Source organism: Panicum virgatum, chromosome 8N, assembly GCF_016808335.1.
Source record: "Panicum virgatum strain AP13 chromosome 8N, P.virgatum_v5, whole genome shotgun sequence".
NCBI classification, from domain to species: domain Eukaryota; kingdom Viridiplantae; phylum Streptophyta; class Magnoliopsida; order Poales; family Poaceae; genus Panicum; species Panicum virgatum.
This window is the reverse complement of record NC_053152.1, coordinates 29,101,120-29,121,025: the sequence shown is the minus strand read 5'-3', so window position 1 is coordinate 29,121,025 and position 19,906 is coordinate 29,101,120. Positions and strand designations below refer to the sequence as shown.

The window sequence follows — 19,906 nt, the reverse complement described above, 5'->3', positions numbered from 1 at the left end:
AGATCTCATGTGCGCCTCATGCTTTGGTTGTGGGAGAGGCTTCGTCAACGGATCAGCAACATTTGAATCCGTGTGCACCTTGCAAACCTTCACATCACCTCTCTCAATGAAGTTACGGATGAGGTGATACTTCCGCAGTATATGTCTGGACTTTTTAGTTATTCTAGGCTCCTTTGCTAGTGTAACGGCACCACTATTATCACAATAGAGGTCCACTGGATTGGACGCACTAGGAACAACACCCAAGTCAGAAACAAATTTTTTGATCCAAACAGCTTCTTTTGCAGCTTCGGAAGCTGCAATATACTCGGCCTCTGTCGTCGAATCAGCCACCGTATCTTGCTTGGAACTCTTTCAGCTCACTGCCCCACCATTGAGACAGAAAACAAAACTGGATTGCGATTTGGAGTCATCTTTGTCTGTTTGAAAACTAGCATCGGTGTAACCCTTTACAAGGAGCTCATCTTCGCCTCCAAATATTAGGAACATATCCTTAGTTCTTCTCAAGTACTTAATCATACTCTTTACAATTGTCCAGTGAGCTTCACCGAAATCTGACTGATACCTGCTCGTAACACTTAGAGCAAAGGAAACATCTGGGCGCGTGCAAAGCATAGCATACATGATCGACCCTATGGCTGAAGCATAAGGAATCGTACTCGTCCTCTTTTGCTCATCAGGTGTCGTAGCACACTGACTCTTGCTTAGAGTAATGCCATGTGACATTGGCAAGAAACCTTTCTTGGAATCTTGCATATTGAACCGATTCAATATCTTGTCAATGTACGTGTCTTGGCTTAATCCAATTAGCCTTTTTGATCTATCTCTATAGATCCTAATACCCAGAATGTATGCCGCCTCTCCTAAATCCTTCATTGAAAAACTTATTTTCAATGAGGTTTTAAGGGCTTCAAGCATTGGAATATTATTTCCGATCAGTAATATGTCATCCACATATAGGACCAGAAACACAAGTGCGCTCCCACTAGCCTTTTTGTAAACACAAGGTTCATCTTCATTCTTGAGGAAGCCAAACCCTTTGACAACTTCATCAAAATGAATATTCCAACTCCGAGATGCTTGCTTCAATCCATAGATGGACCTCTGAAGCTTACATATTTTTCCAGCATTTTTAGGATCGACAAAACCTTCAGGCTGTGTCATATACACATCCTCACTTAGATGTCCATTAAGGAAAGCGGTTTTGACATCCATTTGCCATATCTCATAGTCATAATATGCGGCAATTGTTAGGAGAATCCGAACAGACTTTAGCATTGTGATGGGCGAAAAGGTTTCCTCATAGTCAACACCTTGAATTTGTCGGAAACCTTTCGCCACCAATCGTGCCTTATAGATGTGAACATTTCCATCCATGTCTAATTTTTTCTTAAAAATCCACTTACAGTCGACAGGTCTTACACTGTCAATTTGATCGACCAAGTTCCAAACTTGATTGTCATGCATGGATTTTAACTCGGATTCCATGGCTTCAAGCCATTTGTCGGAGTCGGGTCCCATCATTGCTTCTTTGTAGGTCAAGGGCTCATCATTTTCCATCAATAATACGTGGCGCTCCTCCGTAATAAGGAGGTTGAGCTTGTCAGTAGCGCGACGTACCCTTATAGACCTTCGTGGGGCTGGTGCCTCAACTACGGGTTGTGCAACATCTTGCACATCCCGTAGATGTTCAGTGGTTGCTGAAACAGTTTCAGGTGTTTCCTGAATTTCGTCAAGTTGCACCTTGCTCCCACTAAATCCTTTTGAGAGAAACTCCTTTTCTAAGAAAACACCATTGCGAGCGACAAACACTTTGCCTTCCACCTTATTGTAAAAATAATATCCTTTCGTTTCCCTAGGATACCCCACAAAGAAGCATTTGTCTAACTTTGGAGTGAGCTTATCTGACATCAAACGTTTGACATAAGCCTCACATCCCCAAACTTTGAGAAAAGATAATCCGGGATGCTTCCCATTCCATATCTCATATGGTGTCTTCTCAACAGACTTACTTGGAACCCTATTCAGTGTGAACATAGCAGTTTCAAGAGCATAACCCCAAAATGACAATGGAAGATCAGCTTGGCTCATCATGGACCTAACCATGTCCAACAAGGTTCGGTTCCTCCGTTCGGATACCCCATTCCATTGAGGCGTTCCGGGCGGAGTTAGCTGCGGAATAATTCCACATTGCTTCAAAGATCACCAAATTCAAGGCTCAAATATTCTCCTCCACGATCAGATCGCAGAAATTTAATTGTCTTGCCTAATTGATTTTGTACTTCATTCTGAAATTCTTTGAACTTTTCAAACGATTCAGACTTGTGCCTCATTAAGTAGATATAGCCATGTTGTAACACCATAATTTAAATTCTAGCATTTTATAATAAATTTAATTGGATTTATTTAAATTTCTAAGGTTTATTGTGTTTAGAATGGCATTTAATCTAATTTTTGTTCCTCAAGGATTTAAAATTTTATCATAGGTTTAATTTTGTTGTTGCATCATGCTGGAGTATTGTTTTATTTGTTTGAGTGCTAGAGTGAATTCAAATTTAAATTTGAATTCATTTGGTTTTAGTTTGAGTTAGTTTGAATAAGGAATAGGAAAATAGAAATAGAAAGGAGGAAGAAAATAGGAAGGAACCCAGCCCAGCAACCCCGGCCCAGTTACCCCTCTCCCCGCGGCCCAGCCTTCGCACCCCGGCCCGACTCCCGCACCGGCCCAGTCTTCTCGCGCGTCGCCTAGCCCAGCTAACCCCGCGCGCTCGCGCGTCGCCCGCGCCCCGCTGACCAGTGGGACCCACTGGTCATCCCCTTCCTCCCCTTTCCTTCCGGTTCCGCGCAACTGTCGCCCGGTATCACCGGCGAGTTCGCCGGGATCCTTATCCCGCTGCGCCCCGCCACAACCCCCGCCTTGGTCCCTTTAAACCAAACCGAGACGCCCTTGCACCCTATCCACCTCCGCCGCCACTCCAGAACCCTAGCAAGCCGCGCGCTTAGCTCCGCCGTGCCGCCGCTCCTCTGCGCCGCCAAGCTCACGCCACCCCGCTGCGCCTCCACCCCGGCAGAGCCTCGCAAGAGCACCGCCGTGCACCCGGGAGCTCCCCAAGTCCTTTGCCCCAGAGCCCAGGCCCCACCTCGCCGGAATCGCGCCCATCGCTCGACGGTGAGTTGCGCCGCCCGCTCATTTTCTCACCGCCGTCGACTCTAGTGCCTATTTGACCTCTGGACCACCTTCACAGAACCCGTGCGGACCGGATCACGAGTTCGAGGAGCCGGAGCACGCCCTGCAGCGCCACCTCCCCAAGCTCCGCACCATCCTTGCCGCCGGACGCCGTCGTCGCGCCCTCTACGCGGACCCCCGCTCGATTCAAACCCTCGGTGAGAACCTACACATCATCCCATTCCGTTTGGCGCTAGAACTGGTAGGCCGCAGCCCCTGGGGCCTCTAGAACTCTGCTCACCGGTGACTTTTCCGTCACGCCGAGCCGCCTCCGCCGTCGAACCCGCCGCTCCGGCCCTCCCCGAGCCCAGTAGAAGCCTTGGGTGGATCACGCATGTCGCGGTGATCATTCCAGGACAAAACCCTAGACAAAGCGACCCCTGGAACCCCGGAAACACCAAACTCTGGCGAGCTCAGTGCTGCGCCGCCACGAGATTCGTTGCCGGCGGCCGCCCACCGCCGCCTCACACGCCCCTTTTCACCCCAGCCGCCCGATCTATACCCGACGCTCCAGATTAGATCTAGGTTCCTTTAAATCTAAGTCATCGGATCTTGAACCAACGGCTCAGATCCAATCTTACTGGTTCGCCCTGGCACTTTTGTTAAAGACCCCTGGGTTTTCTTAAAATGAACCCGCAGTCCTAGTGTATTGAAAAATAATTACAGTTTGGCCCAGAAACTTGCACGGACCCCCCTGGCTTTTCTCAGAATAGAACCCGCCGTCCAGGCTTAGTCTTTTTGCGAGTTAGACCCCAGAGTTTTAGTTTAATTACGTTTTAGTCCTCGGTTTTGCCCAGAAAACCCCTAGAAACTCCAGTTTTCTTACAAATAGGTCCCTGGAACTTGTTTTAGGCCTAGATTTTGCGTTTTAGCTCCGTTTTAGGCGTTCTTTATATCCACGCGATCGTTGTAACGCGTAGAATAGTTTTAGACTAGTTTAGTGTGCTGTTTTTATGTATTGATATACTGTTTCTTAGCTTTTATTAGTGTTTTCTTGTATGCTTATTGTTGTGTATTGTTTTTGGCCATGTGTTCGTGAGTAGACGTTGATCCATCTGAGGAACCTCAGTACCAGTACCCGGAGCAGCCGACATCCGACCAGTTTGAGCAGCAGCAGGAGCAGTACGAGGAAGGCAAGTATAACATGAACAACACCTATCACTTTAAATACATTTTCATACTGCATTTTAATACTGTATGCCTATAAGGACTTTCCTAGCCACTTTATATCCTTTTTATATACCCTTTGGGTTGCATTTTGGTTAGTTGTGCTAGGTGCCGCGCTATAACAAATAATGATCCTTTTTAATTAATTTGATTAATGGCTTATGCAACTTAATTTTGAGAGTGGCCCGTTTGAGGGGCTCACGTCTCGTTAAAATTTATTTTGTTAGAAACATGGTTTAGGGGGGCTAGCACGGTGCTTACTGCCTGGTTGGCCACTCTCCATAAGGACCGGTTCATAGAGCGACAACCTGGAACAACAGCGCTACCACAAGACTGGAATGGGACGGTCTTGGCTTACTAATTAGGTCATTTTGGTTCGGGAGTAACTTACCGACGGGGCATGGGGGTGGTGAGCTTCAATGGTGCCCAGGCTACGAGGCTTGGTCTGCGTACCCCTCGAGGTGGTTACCATCGTTGCGGAGCCTGATTCCTTATCGGTTACACCTTACCAACGTGTCCTTTGTAACGGCCTCGTAGTGAGTTTGCTAGTCATCTCACCTAAGGAAGTGTGATGAACAACTGGCGTAGCTCACGACTTGTGGGTAAAGATGTGCAACCTCTGCAGAGTGTAAAACTGGTATACTAGCCGTGCTCACGGTCATGAGCGGCCCAGATCCTCCTTTTGATTAGTGGGGTTATCTCATTCCGACGAGGGGGGTGCCTCTCGGGGTTATCTTGGTGGTTTCGGTTTGATTCTCAGTAGTAACATGATTAATTTTGATTAATTACTATGTAACTGGGTTTATGGTAATTCATCAACTTGTAGTAATTAGCTTTAATAAAATTTTGCCAAGACTTAAAAGCTAATGCAGTCAGTCAGCCAACCTAGAGCCTCATAGTTTGTGTTATACTTGTTGAGTACAAGTTGTGTACTCACTCTTGCCTACTCTACTCTTTTTCCTCTTGGGGATACTCTACTGCTGCTCAGTTCCTGCCGACGCGAGGGAGTTCGCTCAGCGCTACCAGGACTACGAGGACTTCTAGGCATTTCATCTCCCAATCGACGTCCCTATAGCGCCCTGCTTCCGACGAGAGTTATCGTTTATGTATTACGCTTCCGCATACTCTGTACCAGACTTTTGTCATTAATGTAATAAATAACATTCGTATTCGCTTTATTATATCTTTTTACGTGATATGTGCTATGATATACTGTTCATTCTATTGTATATACGTGTGACTTGATCCTGGCACGTATATGATTGCTCGGTTTATATCCTTTTATAAACAGGGTGTTACACATATCTACTAAAGTCATCAGTGAAAGTAATGAAGTACTGAAAACCACCTCTGTCTATTGAGCTCATTGGTCCACATACATCGGTATGTACAAGTCCCAACAATTCACTCGCCCTCTCACTATGACCAGTGAAAGGCGCTTTGGTCATCTTTCCAAGCAAACAAGACTCACATGTGTCAAATGATTCAAAATCAAATGAGCTTAACAATCCATCTTTATGGAGTTGTTCAATGCGCTTCTCATTTATATGACCTAAGCGACAATGCCAAATAAAAGTGGGATTCAAATCATTTGGTCTAAGCCTCTTAGTATTAATGTTACAGACAGATTTATCCTCAAGATCAAGAACATATAATCCATTCACCAATGGACAATGAGCATAAAAAATACCATTGCAAAAAATAGAACAACGTTTGTTCTCTATTACAATCTTAAAATCATCAACTTCTTCCAAACATGAAGAAGAAATAATGTTCTTGCTCAAAGCAGGAATGTAATAATAATTATTTAATTCCAAAACTAATCCGGAGGGTAGAGACAAGTGGTAGGTGCCGACCGCCAACACCGCAACCTTTGCGCCATTGCCGACACGAACATCCAACTCGCCTCTTGCAAATCTTCTAGTCTCACTTAGACCCTGCAACGATTTGCAAGTGTGAATCATCGATCCAGTATCAAATACCCATGATTCACTAGAAGATAATGCAATATTTATTTCTATAACATTTATACCTGAAGTGGAAGTCTCACTTCCCTTCTTCTTCTTCTTTTCTTCCAAGTACTTCTTGCAGTTCCTAGACCAATGTCCCTTTTCATGACAGTGGAAGCATTCATCCTCAGAAGTAGGGCCAGATTTGGCCTTAGGTGCTGGCTTTAGCTTAGAGCCCGAGGACTCACCACCGGAACTCTTTTCCTTGCCTTTACCTTTGGGATTAGGAGGCGTCCAACGCTTCCTCTTTTTGTTCCCCTTCTGAATCATCATCACATGATTGGGATTCTTCTTAATGCTCTCCTCTGCTGTCTTTAGCATCCCATGCAACTCACTCAATGTTTTATCCAAGCCATTCATCTGAAAGTTCATGATAAAAGGTTCATAGCTCGCCAGGAGCGACTGGAGAATAACATCAGTAGCAAAGTCTTGGTGAAGTTCAGAACCAAGTCTATCCAAAGTCTCAATGTAACCAATCATTTTGATCACATGAGGACTGACTGGGCTACCTTCTGGCAGCTTGCACGCAAACAAGGACTTTGAGATATTGAACCTCTCAGTCCTAGCTTGGTTCTGAAACATCCCATGCAGCCCCTCGATCATGGTGTGAGCATCCGCATGCTCATACTGCTTCTGCAAATCAGGGGACATGGTGGCGAGCATCAGACAGCTGACATCAAGTGAGTCATTGCAGTGCTTCTCATAAGCTCTGCGATCAGCAGCAGTTGCATTGTCAGGGAGATCATCAGGATATGGCTGCTCAAGAACATACTCCTTTTTCTCTTGTCTGAGAACAATTTTCAGGTTGTGGTACCAATCAATAAAGTTTGTTCCATTCAACTTTTCTTTCTCAAGAACAGAACGCAAATTGAAAGCGGAATTGTTACTGGCAGACATGATCTACAACATTAAAGTAAAGCAAGATTTCAGCACTAAGTTTATGTAAAGACTTTCATTAACTGGTTTAACAAAAGACAACCTACTATATCAAAGTCATCTTCCCTCTAATGACATATAGTGGTTCAAGATCCATAATCACAAATTCTAGTGAGCTTTAGCATCACGGCTAGAAAAGTAGTGATACAGGTAAGTAACAAATTACTAATCACATCTCTATGCGACTCTTGTTTGTTGCGTGGCATCCAATGCCCCGGCCCCAACCCTATGCCTTAAAGCCCAAAACTGTTTTGATAGCTTTGCTGAGTAAACCAATACTATGCTTGTGAATGTCTGACATCCACCCTATACAAAAGTGATAGCTGAGGGTACTCTACTTTGGTAAACCTACCACACAACGATCAAATTTTATAGGTGTAGCTATTGGTAAAAGGCATCAAAAACTCAACCTTTTCTGAGGGAAGCTATTCTATCATGATTAAAGCATCCACCATATGTAAAAGCATGAAAGAATAGTATGACAGGAAAATAAACATCACAGGCATATAATCATATTATATTGTGAATAGTATGGCCTCTTGCATCACAATGGGCTCCATCGCCATGACTCCAAGGTGACCTCCATTGCCATCCGTCCTGTCTTGTGGTGATCATCATCGCCATCATGATTAAAGCCTCCATGAAAAGATACTAAGCTACTACATCTAATAGCTAGTGAAATAATTACATGAGGATTCAAACATCACAAGTCGACACGCAGGTCGTTATACAATAATGGTGCAACCTCAACCCGGTTGTGTTAACTTGCGACACGCAGGCCGCACAAATCGTCACATATATCATCACATGACATTGAGGCCATACCATTCACATCACACTTTGCAAAAACAAGTTAGGTGTACGACATGTTCTACCAAAGTAGCGCTTAGGAAGCCGCTACAACGAGAAAGCAACGGCGGTCCCCCGCGGGTCTCAGGGCAGCGCCCTGAAAACCTCACGGAATTACACAGATCGCATCTATGGAATCCCTATGAAAATCTCATCAGAGTGATCGCATCACCTCAAATCCGAGCCATTCATAATGCCTCAATTTTCACTAGGTCAATCACATTGACCGTGCAAACTTTGCACTTGAGAAGACTGCATCTACACATGACCTCGATCTGTTGGTTCAATCTGCTGACTATGCACACAGTTAGTCTCTAATGGTGATTCCAGCCGGTAGAGACATGTCGTATGCATAACAGAGAAAGAACACGAACTAATCTTTTGTCACATGCTGCGCAATCAACTCGCTCTAGTTTTAACCCCTTATGACCAATTGATCTAATCAAACCGTGCAAAAGTAATAGATCCAATCTACTACAACAACATATCACCTATATGCTAATGATCCAGACAAAAACTACGCAAGATGGCTCTGATACCACTGTAGGTAAACAGGTAGGCTACGCTAGCATCACTACCGCATATATCCAAGATGCTTGCGAGTGGAAGATCATAGATCGTTACCACTAGACGCGCAGCGCAGCGGAAGAAGTTGCGCGTCAATGTAGAGGGAGTAGTCGATCACGTCCCACGAACCGAGCTCCTCGTACTTGATCCCAGCAGCCGATCAGCGCAGCAGTCGTAGCAGCGCCTCCACGGAGTCCACACGTACGGTGACGAAATGCCGGGCGTCGGTGTGCTAGCACCGCACGCACGACATGGGCGGCGGCCGAGAGAGAGAGGGAGGGGCGGCGGCTAGGAGGTGGCGTGGCTCACCGGGGTGTCGCCCCCCTAGCCCCTCCCTCGTATATATAGGGCGTACTAATGGGCTTCTATCTCATAGACCCATTAGTAACCCTAATCCCTCTTGGATCAATATCCTTTTGGTCCTTTATACCGTATTGTGATGATGGGCTCTTGGGCATATCACCAACACTGATATATCCTTGAAGCTGTCATGAGTGTACTCCGATGCATTGATGCATATATTTCGCATGAACAAGAACTAATAAGGTTTTCGAAACCTTCTTAGAGTTACCCAACGCTAATTCATAAAGTTTTGTTTATCGGTACTTTTTTTTGCTATCCCCCCTCTCCCTCCAAAAAAAAAAATTAGGGGACTGGATTTGAGGTTGACCGCTTATTCTTGGTACTGTGTGGTCATCATTAGTTGCTGCGATGCAGAAAAGAGAATGACGCACCCACCAGCAATGTCAAAAAGGAAAGAAAATAGTTGTCAGAGATCGATCATATGCGGCAGAAATTCCGGGCAACCGTAAATTAGCGAGGCCCCTTGGAGTTATGTCAAGTTTTGATTGGAGTGTATTCTTGTTTTCTCTTGGTCAGATTAGACAGCCCATTGAATTGTTTGATTGCAGGTATTGTCAGATATTTGCCATGCTGGAAAATGAAACCTCAATACCTATACCTGGACATCTCTTCTTTACTTCATTGAAGATTAACTGATTAGATAGGTTAACTTTTGAAACAAATAATGACAACCTTATCTGCTCCGCTTCACAATACCAAAAGCATGTCAAGAACATATACGAATGTAGGTAGGTAGCAGTAGTAGTGTAAAGGCTCTCACTTTTTAGCATTCGTTTTGCAGGGAATTATCCTGCACTTTTCTTTTTCTAACTCGATTGCTCTGGAGCATCTGGGGTTGTGCCACTGCCATGAGAGAGCTTGCCTGAAACTGAAAATACCTTTGCACACAGCAGCGGCTCAGTTTCATGCGGGTTGGGCGATGCAGCATTCATGCTGCAGCCTGCAGGTGATAGAGAGCGATGCACCAAATGTCTTCCATAGTGGCCCGGAATGTTGAAACTCTGTTTCTGATGTCAGCTGATGAGATCGGTGCTTCTTATGGTCTAAATGATTTGCCGCAATAAAAATTCTGCCACCTCAAACCTGGAGCTTGAGGAAAATATCATGAGTTGTTGGATCTGTTGGTCATATCAATATTGTACATAACTTATATCAGAGTAATGTTAATATACTCTCTTGTATGCGCTCTGCAAATCAACAAAGGTGGCCTAGTTTCAAGTCTCAACCGACAGGTTAGTCCTTTTTACCTGAAAATTTATTGTCAATGGTTTTTGGAGTCATCAGGTCTTTTTGGGATCTTTTAGCTGAGATTAAGAGGAACTGCTGTTCCTTGTTGGACTAAGATATGTTTGAACGTAGTCTAACTGGATTGATTTCGACTACAAAACTTCATTAGCAAATCAGTCGAGCAGAAGATCTGTCAATTAACGTTAACCATCAAACTGGTAACAGGAACCACCGGTTGTCAAGACTATTGCTCTCAGCTCTTATTGCTCTCAGCTCATGCCATAAAGAAAAGAGGTTTCAAAATGAATAGCAGCTGGAGATTCTATGCTTGGCGGTGCAGAACAAAATGCGCCTATTAATATATCCAACAAGTGACAGGTGGATCTGTTAATCTCAGCGAGCAATGAGCCGTCATATGTCAAAACGATCGGATAAGTCGACCGAATAAGAGAAGAATTTTTCCAATCTGTCAATGCCATTCCAGCACTAATAATACAGCAAAAATATAACGTGTACTAATTAACAATTACATTTTATACTGCCAAGGCACAAAATAATTAATTACATGTAACTCAGAGCCTTCCTTATTTCGTCAGCATCTGGTGTTGCATAATTTAGCATCGCAGTTGATTGACAAGAACAATCAAAAGTTCCTCTGCCATTATGTGCTGAAGGCACCAATAGCTTCACAACACGGTCCATTCGATTCAGATCTGTCATGCCAGATTGCTTGACGGGCACCAATTGGATTTTATCAGGAGTTCCTAAGAGATGATAAATAGTTTTCCCAACGTGGGCAAACCACTGAACCCCATTGCCTTTCCATCTCTGAGTAGAAGAACATAACTTCAGCCGGGGGTGTACCAAGTACTTTTAATTCCACAGAGGAAGGAACCCTCGCAATGATATGGCTAATGATACATTTCTGAGAAAGGTAAACCTCCTGGTGCGGACAAGATCTCCTCGTCAACCAGAGGGTTTCCTCATTGCCAACGAAGCTACTCTGCCACTCTTTAAAATCACTGTCTTGCGAAATGGGCGCAACCAAATCCTTCCCAAAACCACGGATCCTGCTATCCAGTGTAAGGCTATGAAGCGACACCGCGTTCTCGAGGATATGAAAGGTCAGACTCATCAGTTCTGTCGTGGGGCAATAATGTTAGAAAATTAGGCAAATTCATATTTAATTTATTCCATAAAATTTATTCCATAAAATTTATTCCATAAAATTGACGCAAGCAAGAATTACATGATATCATATATGTGCTTGTCCAAGTAGTACGTCATCAACATCATCATAAACAATATTTTAGCGCCAAACAGCAAGACATGATATGTGATATTTCTCAATAAAAACACATTGATCATGCAGTAGACACTAGACACAAACATAGCAATTTTCAGAATTAAATCGGCATATCCAGCAGCAGAGCCGGAAGCACCCGAAAGCAACATGGTGCTTGGGCGATGTAGTCGTCCCGCTCGGTGTAGTGCAGAAAAGTCGCTGTGAAGATCCCGTCAAGTCGTGCGAGTAGTCGTGCCGCGTCGCACTCCCCAAAAACGTGATTGCCGTCCTCACCCGAGCAGGTGAACCCAGCGGACGGAGACGTTCTGGAGGCCTACTCTTCCATCTCGTGTGCGCGCAGGAGACGGAATGGGAAGAACTAGTCCGCCAGCGGAAGCAATGGAATTGTTGTGTGTCAATCCGTAGAAAGAATGACCAACATACACTTTTATCATGTGCATGCAGAAGGTGAAGTGCAGGAGGTGCCATGCACATGCAGAAGGTGCCCTCTCTCATTTCAGCACTGTCATCAATCACCATAAAACCCAAATTAAGGGGGGTGTGGGCGGGGAGGATATTTATCGCGCACGCTGCTGGAGCTCGAGCTGTCGCAGAAGGGAGGCGCAGCTCGCTGGTAGGTGGGCCCGCGCGCGGACTGTGCTTCTTCAACCTCGAGCCAGCGATGGTGGTTGGCGCCGGGGTTAGGGGAGGGGGGTGGCCGGGGTCCGAGGGGTGGTTGGTGGGCGGCGCGGCCGCCGGCGAGGTCGTCGGCGGCCGGGGTGGTGGAGGGCGGCGGCGGCCTTAGGATCTAGGGTTGCTGGGGGTGGCGACGGCGGCGGTGAAGGGCTCCATGGCCACCGGACCTAGAAGAGAAGGTGGTGGGGGGAGGAATCGACCGGCGGTGGGCGGTGGTGTGTGGGCGGGCGGCGAGGCGGCGCTCCGTGCCGCCGGCCGGGGTGGTGGGCGCCGGCGGCCGGACCAGGTCCCGGGCGGGGGCGTGGCGCCGGAGAGGTTAGGGGAGGGCGGGGACGCGCCGGCGGTGGTTGGTGGGCGGACGGCGCGGCGGCGAGAGCCGCCGGCCGGGGCGGAGGACGAAAGGGCGGGGACGGAGGACGCGGGGCGGGGGCGGAGGACGCTTCTGCGATGGAATTAGGGGAAATCGCTGAAAGCGATAAATAGACACCCCTGGTGTGGGGGGGGGACTCCCACAATTACTGGCAGAGACTCCCACCTTAATAGACAAAACATCACACGCATGCATGTGTGTTAATAAGCGAAATTCCTGCACTTAATTGACTTCACGCATGCACAATATTTAAACCATTCGATCACAATTCCAAATAGCATTAAACCATCACATGCACAATATTTATACAGGCCTTAGAGTTTATTTGATATATTAAATATTATATGAGCAAAGCCCATAATATATCCAATAATCCCCACCAAACTCTAGGACATGTATAATAATCTCAAATCCATACTTCTTTGATATACCAGGATTTCAACGGAGACTGTTAAGTTGAACATCCGTCTAGAACAGAGATTCCACTCACTCATAACTGAACAATGGACTATGCCTTGAATTGACAGTTTTGCGCGAAATGAGCTTCACCAAAGTTCATATCATGGTACTAGGCTGCTGCAAGCATCCCCTCTGTAGTGAAGCATATAAGTCACACTTCAAAGCCTTTCATGAGCATCTAGAGATTACCCACATCTCATAGACTGTGACTAGCAGTCGAACTCATATAGGTGTGTTCCTTTTAGGATGTTCTGTAGGACAACATCCCTGCTTTATCAAGCCACTCGGATCACATTAAGAATTTAATCAACCTCCCTAGTAGTATTGGAGAGGCGGTGCATCTCAAATGAGCTGGACTTTATTCTAAGGAGTCTCTCCCTGAGCCATCCACTAGCTTGTTTCGCCATCCTAATTCACGGGATCTCCGATCACAAAGGATAGGTTACCACTATGGAATGACTTCAAGTGGGTCTCAAGCCCAACTCCCTCGATGCACCTTCTATCACATTGTGTGATAGACCCTTAGTAAACTGATCTGCAAGATTATTTGAAGTATGGACATAGGCCAATGATATTACTCCGGAGTTTCTCAATTTTCTGACAGTCTTCAGGCGCCTTTTCACATGCCTTGTAGACTTCATATTGTCCTTTGAACTGTTCACCTTTGTTATCACAGTTTGGTTGTCACAGTTCATGGAGATAGCCGGTATAGGTTTCTCTACAATCGGCAAATCCATAAGGAGCTCACGTAGCCACTCGGCTTCAGCGCCAGCAGTATCCAATGCTATCAGTTCTGCTTTCATTGTAGACTTCGTTAAGATAGTCTGCTTGCAAGACTTCCAGGAAACAGTGCCACCTCCAAGCAGGAACGCATATCCGTTCGTAGCATACAGCTCATCAGCATCAGAAATCCAATTAGCATCACAATAACCTTCTAGTACCCTCGGATACCTGGTAAAATGAATGCCATAACTCATTGTACCTTTTAGATAGCGCAGTACTCTCTCAAGAGCACCCCAGTGAATATCTCCCGGATTTGACACAAACCGGCTTAGTTTGCTCACAGCAAACGAGATATCATGTCTGGTTGCACTAGCCAAATACATGAGAGAACCAACTATTTGTGAATATCTCAATTGGTCTCTTGCAATTTTCCGATTTTTCCTCAAAATCACGCTTGGGTCATAAGGAGTTGGAGCTGGTGCACAGTCATCGTACCCAAAACGATTTAACACCTTTTCCACATAGTGGGACTGCACAAGAATAACCCCACCATTTCCTTCTCTCAATAGCTTAATGTTAAGAATAACATCAACCTCACCCAAGTCTTTCATCTCAAAATTGTTAGACAGAAAATTCTTCACTTCTTTGATCACTTCAATATTATTCCCAAATATTAAAATATCATCCACATATAAGCACAAAATGACACCATTACCTCCACCGAACCGATAATACACACATTTATCAGCTTCATTCACCACAAAGCCGGCTGATGTTAACGTTTTATCAAATTTCTCATGCTACTGCTTAGGAGCTTGCTTTAGGCCATACAAAGATTTTAGCAGCTTACAAACCTTACCCTCTTGACCTTTTGCCATAAATCCATCAGGCTGATCCATATAGATCTCTTCCTCAAGCTCTCCATTTAAGAAAGTTGTCTTAACATCCATCTGATGAATGAGACAACCAAGGATATTAGCACAGTAAGTATCAAAGTAATCTTCTCTTTTCTTTTTGTGTATAGCCCTTAGCCACCAGCTTTGGCTTGTACTTCTTAATAGTACCATCAGGTCTCATTTTCTTTTTGAACACCCATTTACACCCCACAGGTTTACATCCATAAGGACGATCAACCACTTCCCAAGTCCCATTAGACATAATGGAATCCATCTCACTTTGCACTGCTTCCTTCCATAAGTCAGCATCAATAGATGAATATGCCTCAGCAATGGTTATGGGAGTGTCTTCCACAAGCTATATAATAAAATCTTCACCAAAGGATTTTACAATCCTTCGCCTCTTACTCTTTCAAGTGACTGTATTATTATCCTCCTTAGGAGTTTCCACATGGGTTTCAAAATCAGCATTATTTATCGGTTCATTGATATCATCAAAGAAATAGAATCATGACTAGAAGTACTAGGTATATTTTCATGGGAAATTCATTTTCAAAAATGTTGCGTCTCTCGATTCCATGATAGTACCTTCAATCATATCCGGTATTTTGGAACTTATTATTAAAAATCTATAACCCACGCTATGTATAGCATAACCAAGAAAAACACAATCAACGGTTTTGGGTCCAAGCTTTCGCTTCTTGTTAATTGGCACATTCACCTTTGCCAAACAACCCCATGTTCGCAGATAAGAGAGATTTAATCTCCTTTTCTCCCATTCCTTGAATGGTGTAATTTCTTTGTTCTTTGTTGGCACCCTGCACCCTATTCAGGACATGACATGCTGCCAAAATCGCCTCACCCCACCATTCCTTAGGTAGTCCCGCAGTTTCTAATATGACGTTAACCAAATCAGTTAGAGTACGGTTCTTTCTCTCAGCAAACCCATTGGATTGTGGTGAGTATGGCAGTGTCCTCTCATGAATAATTCCATGCTCCACGCAAAACTCAGAAAATTCATTTGAAAAATACTCTCCTCCGCGATCAGAACGCACCCGTTTAATTTTCCTTTCAAGTTGGTTTTCTACCTCAGCCTTATAGATTTTAAAATAATGCAACACTTCATCCTTTGTTTTCAATAGATACACGTAGCAAAATCTAGTGCAATCATCTATAAGCGTCATGAAATATTTCTTGCCACCTTTGGTCAATATTCCATTCATCTCACAAATGTCTGAATGAATTAATTCAAGCGGTCCCAACTCTCTCGCCGCAGCAGCCTTGTGAGGCTTGCGAGGTTGTTTTGCTTCAACACACACATGACACTTTGAATTTTTGACCGCATCAAATTTAGGAATTAAATTCAAACTAGCTAAGCGGGACATGCAGCCAACGTTAACATGACGTAATCTCGAATGCCAAATATTAGTCTCAACATTATTAATCACATTATTCACATACTTAAAGCAATTATCAACCAAAGACAAGCGGAACAAGTCTCCGCTCTCATAGCCTTTTCCAACAAAAGTTCCATACTTAGAAATAACACATTTATTGGATTCAAATACTAGCTTATAGCCATCACGACAGAGCAAGGAGCCACTAATCAAGTTCTTCTTTATTGATGGGACATGATGCATGTTCTTGAGATGCACGATCTTTCCCGGAGTAAGCTTCAGAACGGCCGTACCAACACCATGAACAGCCGCACGCACTCCATTCCCCATCAGCAAGGAGCCAGCCCGCCCAGCCTGATAAAAAGAAAATAAGGAAAAATCAGCACACAAATGTATATTTGCACCGGTATCAACCCACCAATCAGGTGAATAGCAAACTGAAAATGCAGAAGGTAAAAATTTACCATACCCAGAAGTAGCTGCTTCAGTCTCAACGGTGTTAACTAATTTCTGTGGAGGAGGAGGCTTCCACTTAGCCTCAGGACACTCTCTAGCAAAGTGCCCAGTCTTGCCACAGGTGAAACAATTCATCTTGTCCTTGCTCATCATCTTTTTACCCTTCTTGAAAGAAGTAGAGGGCTTCTGCTTAAGCTCTTGCTAAAATTTATTTTTATGTGGTTTGGGACGATTCTTTTGCACCACATGTGCGCTAGAACTCCCCTCAACGATCTTCTTGCCTTTGACATCTTTTGCTCTAGCCTTGTCCTCAACATCAAGAGTCCCAACAAGCTCAGCAGTGCTAAACTCTTGCCTCTTATGTTTCAGAGAAGTTGCAAAGTCAGTCCAAGATTGTGGCAGCATTGCGATCATGCAACCCGCCACAAACTTGTCGGGAAGCGCACACCCAAACAGCTCAAGTTCTTTCACCAGTGCCTGTATTTCATGAGCCTATTCAACTACTGGACGGTTCTCAATCATCTGATAGTCATGGAACTGCTCCATGACGTATAGCTCAGAACCGGCGTCAGAAATGCCATAACGGGCCTCAAGTGCATCCCAAATCGCCTTACCAGTCGGATGCTGTATATATGCATCAATGAGAGAATCTCCAATGACGCTCAGCAAGCCAGCCTTACAATTGGTGTCATCATGATCGAACTGACGTTGCTCATCAACGGTTCGAACAGTAGCAGGCATCTCAGTCACCACATAAAAGCAACGCATAGAGGTCAACCACAGAATGGTTTTCTGGCGCCATCTCTTGTAGTGAGTGCCCTCAAACGGCAGTGGTTTCAGCATACCCACAAAACCAACAGATGAAAATTGTCTAAAATCATGTTTTTGGATTGTTAGAAAATTAGGCAAATTCATGTTTAATTTATTCCATAAAATTGACGCAAGCAAGAATTGCATGATATCATATATGTGCTTGTCCAAGTAGTACGTCATCAACATCATCATAAACAATATTTTAGCGCCAAACAGCAAGACATGACATGTGATATTTCTCAAAAAAACACGTTGATCATGTTGTAGACACTAGACACAAACATAGCAATTTTCAGAATTAAATCGGCATACCCAGCGGCAGAGCCGGAAGCACCCGAAAGCGACATGGTGCTTGGTCGATGTAGTCGTCCCGCTCGGTGCAGTGCAGAAAAGTCGCTGTGAAGATCCCGTCAAGTCGTGCGAGTAGTCGTGCCACGTCGCACTCCCCAAAAACGTGATTGCCGTCCTCCCCCGAGCATGTGAACCCAGCGGACGGAGACGTTCCGGAGGCCTACTCTTCCATCTCGTGTGCGTGCAGGAGACGGAACGGGAAGAACTAGTGCGGCAGCAAAAGAAATGGAATTATTGTGTGTCAATCCGTAGAAAGAATGACCAACATACACTTTTATCATGTGCATGCGGAAGGTGAAGTGCAGGAGGTGCCATGCACATGCAGAAGGTGAAGCGCTGGAGGTGCCCTCTCTCATTTCAGCACTGTCATCAATCACCATAAATCCCAAATTAGGGGGGGGGGGGGGGGACTCCTACAATTACTTGCAGAGACTCCCACCTTAATAGACAAAACATCACACGCATGCATGTGTGTTAATAAGCGAAATTCCTGCACTTAATTGACTTCAGGCATGCACAATATTTAAACCATTCGGTCACAATTCCAAATGGCATTAAACCATCACATGCACAATATTTATACAGGCCTTAGAGTTTATTTGATATATTAAATATTATATGAGCAAAGCCCATAATATATCCAACAAAAAACCAGTGATCGTCACATTCTTGATGCTCCTGTGATGATGCGTTCTCCACAATTTTGTAGGGTCAATAACCAATACAGATTCCTGTGTAGCGGACTCCTCTACCTGCACAGAAGAAATTAGCTCATGCCATTCATTCCAAAAGAAGATAAAAAAATGTGTACTAAGAGAGATGAAAGATGACATACGTGCAATATGAAAGTTTCCAATGCTGGAGAAGAATTGAGAAAAGGAACCAGAGACACGTATTCATAGTACAAGTCCATTTGGGTCTTTGGTCCAACAATCGCCAGCTCCAGGTACTTCAGTTGAAGAAATTTTCCTGGCACCAAGCTGCTTGATAAAAACGTGCCGACTTCATAAGCAGACGTTAGGAATAGAGTTTCAAGGTTCGGGGCAAATGTTGGAAGCACAGTGCGAGCATGGTTGAACAAGTTGAACCAAGGGTAGACTGACATCTTGATGTCCTTCAGTTGCAGTGAATCTCCAAACGAGAGTGGCAATATCGGCCCTTCATAGTGAAAGGTGGAGAGGCATGGAGCATCGCTCTATATCATTTGCAGCGTGTCGCATCGCCCCACCCGCAAGAAACTGAGCCGCTGCAGCGTGCAAGGAAGTTTGAGCGAAGCTATTTCATGACAATGCCAGAGTTCAAGATGCTCCAAAGCAAGGGAGTTGGGAAGAAAGGATCCTATTTCTTCTGTGTTGATGTGCACCGAGCTTAAGTGCATTCTCTTCAAGCTTCTGAAATTACAAGATCCTAGATCAGGGTGAAAAGAACAGGCGTCGAGGCAAAGAGACTGGATAGAGTAGCCTTTTCCATCAGAGAAAAGCTTGCAGGGGAATCTGTATTTCACTTGGCCATCCTGGGGCAGCTCCAGGGTGAGCTCCTCGAGCCCAGGGGTGGCTGCCTCAAGCCAGCGATCGATGTAGCTGGTTGGCACCTTCCGGAGAAACCGGAACTCAAATTTCAGCCTCTTCACGCAGACTCCAGAACGGTTTCTCAGAACGCTGTCAATCCTGCTGAGGATCTCTCTGGCCATTCGACCTCGTACACATGTGTGCTGTTCATTCAGAGCTAGAGTCCTGGAATTGAATTGTAGCTCAGGGTAACACCTCCAGGACTGTAAAAGCTCTCGAGAGACACAGGCCGCACGTGCAGCATCTTGCATTGGCACGTGGGCAACGATCTTTTGCAATAAATCCTGAAGAAGCACAGTACAAAAGCCAACGATAACGTCGGACCGACAACTATCGATAAGTAGAATTTGGACGAACACAAGCTCAGGAAGATGTACAATACCGTCGGGAGGCTATCCAGTGTGAAATATGATCTCTTCCTCTTGGCTCCTACAGATTTCCCACCGTGCCCACAGGGAGAGCCCTTTCGCTTAGCCTCTGAATTAGCCGTCGATCCATCTGCAGCTAGCGCATCTGAGAAAAACCAGATCAACTCTGATTCATGTGTG

General features: G+C 44.9%; 1 pseudogene; it reads right to left on the bottom strand.

Moving 5' to 3' along the window:
* Nucleotides 1-3,239: 3,239 nt before the first annotated feature.
* LOC120684932 lies at nt 3,240-19,636 on the bottom strand (annotated as a pseudogene).
* Nucleotides 19,637-19,906: the final 270 nt, after the last annotated feature.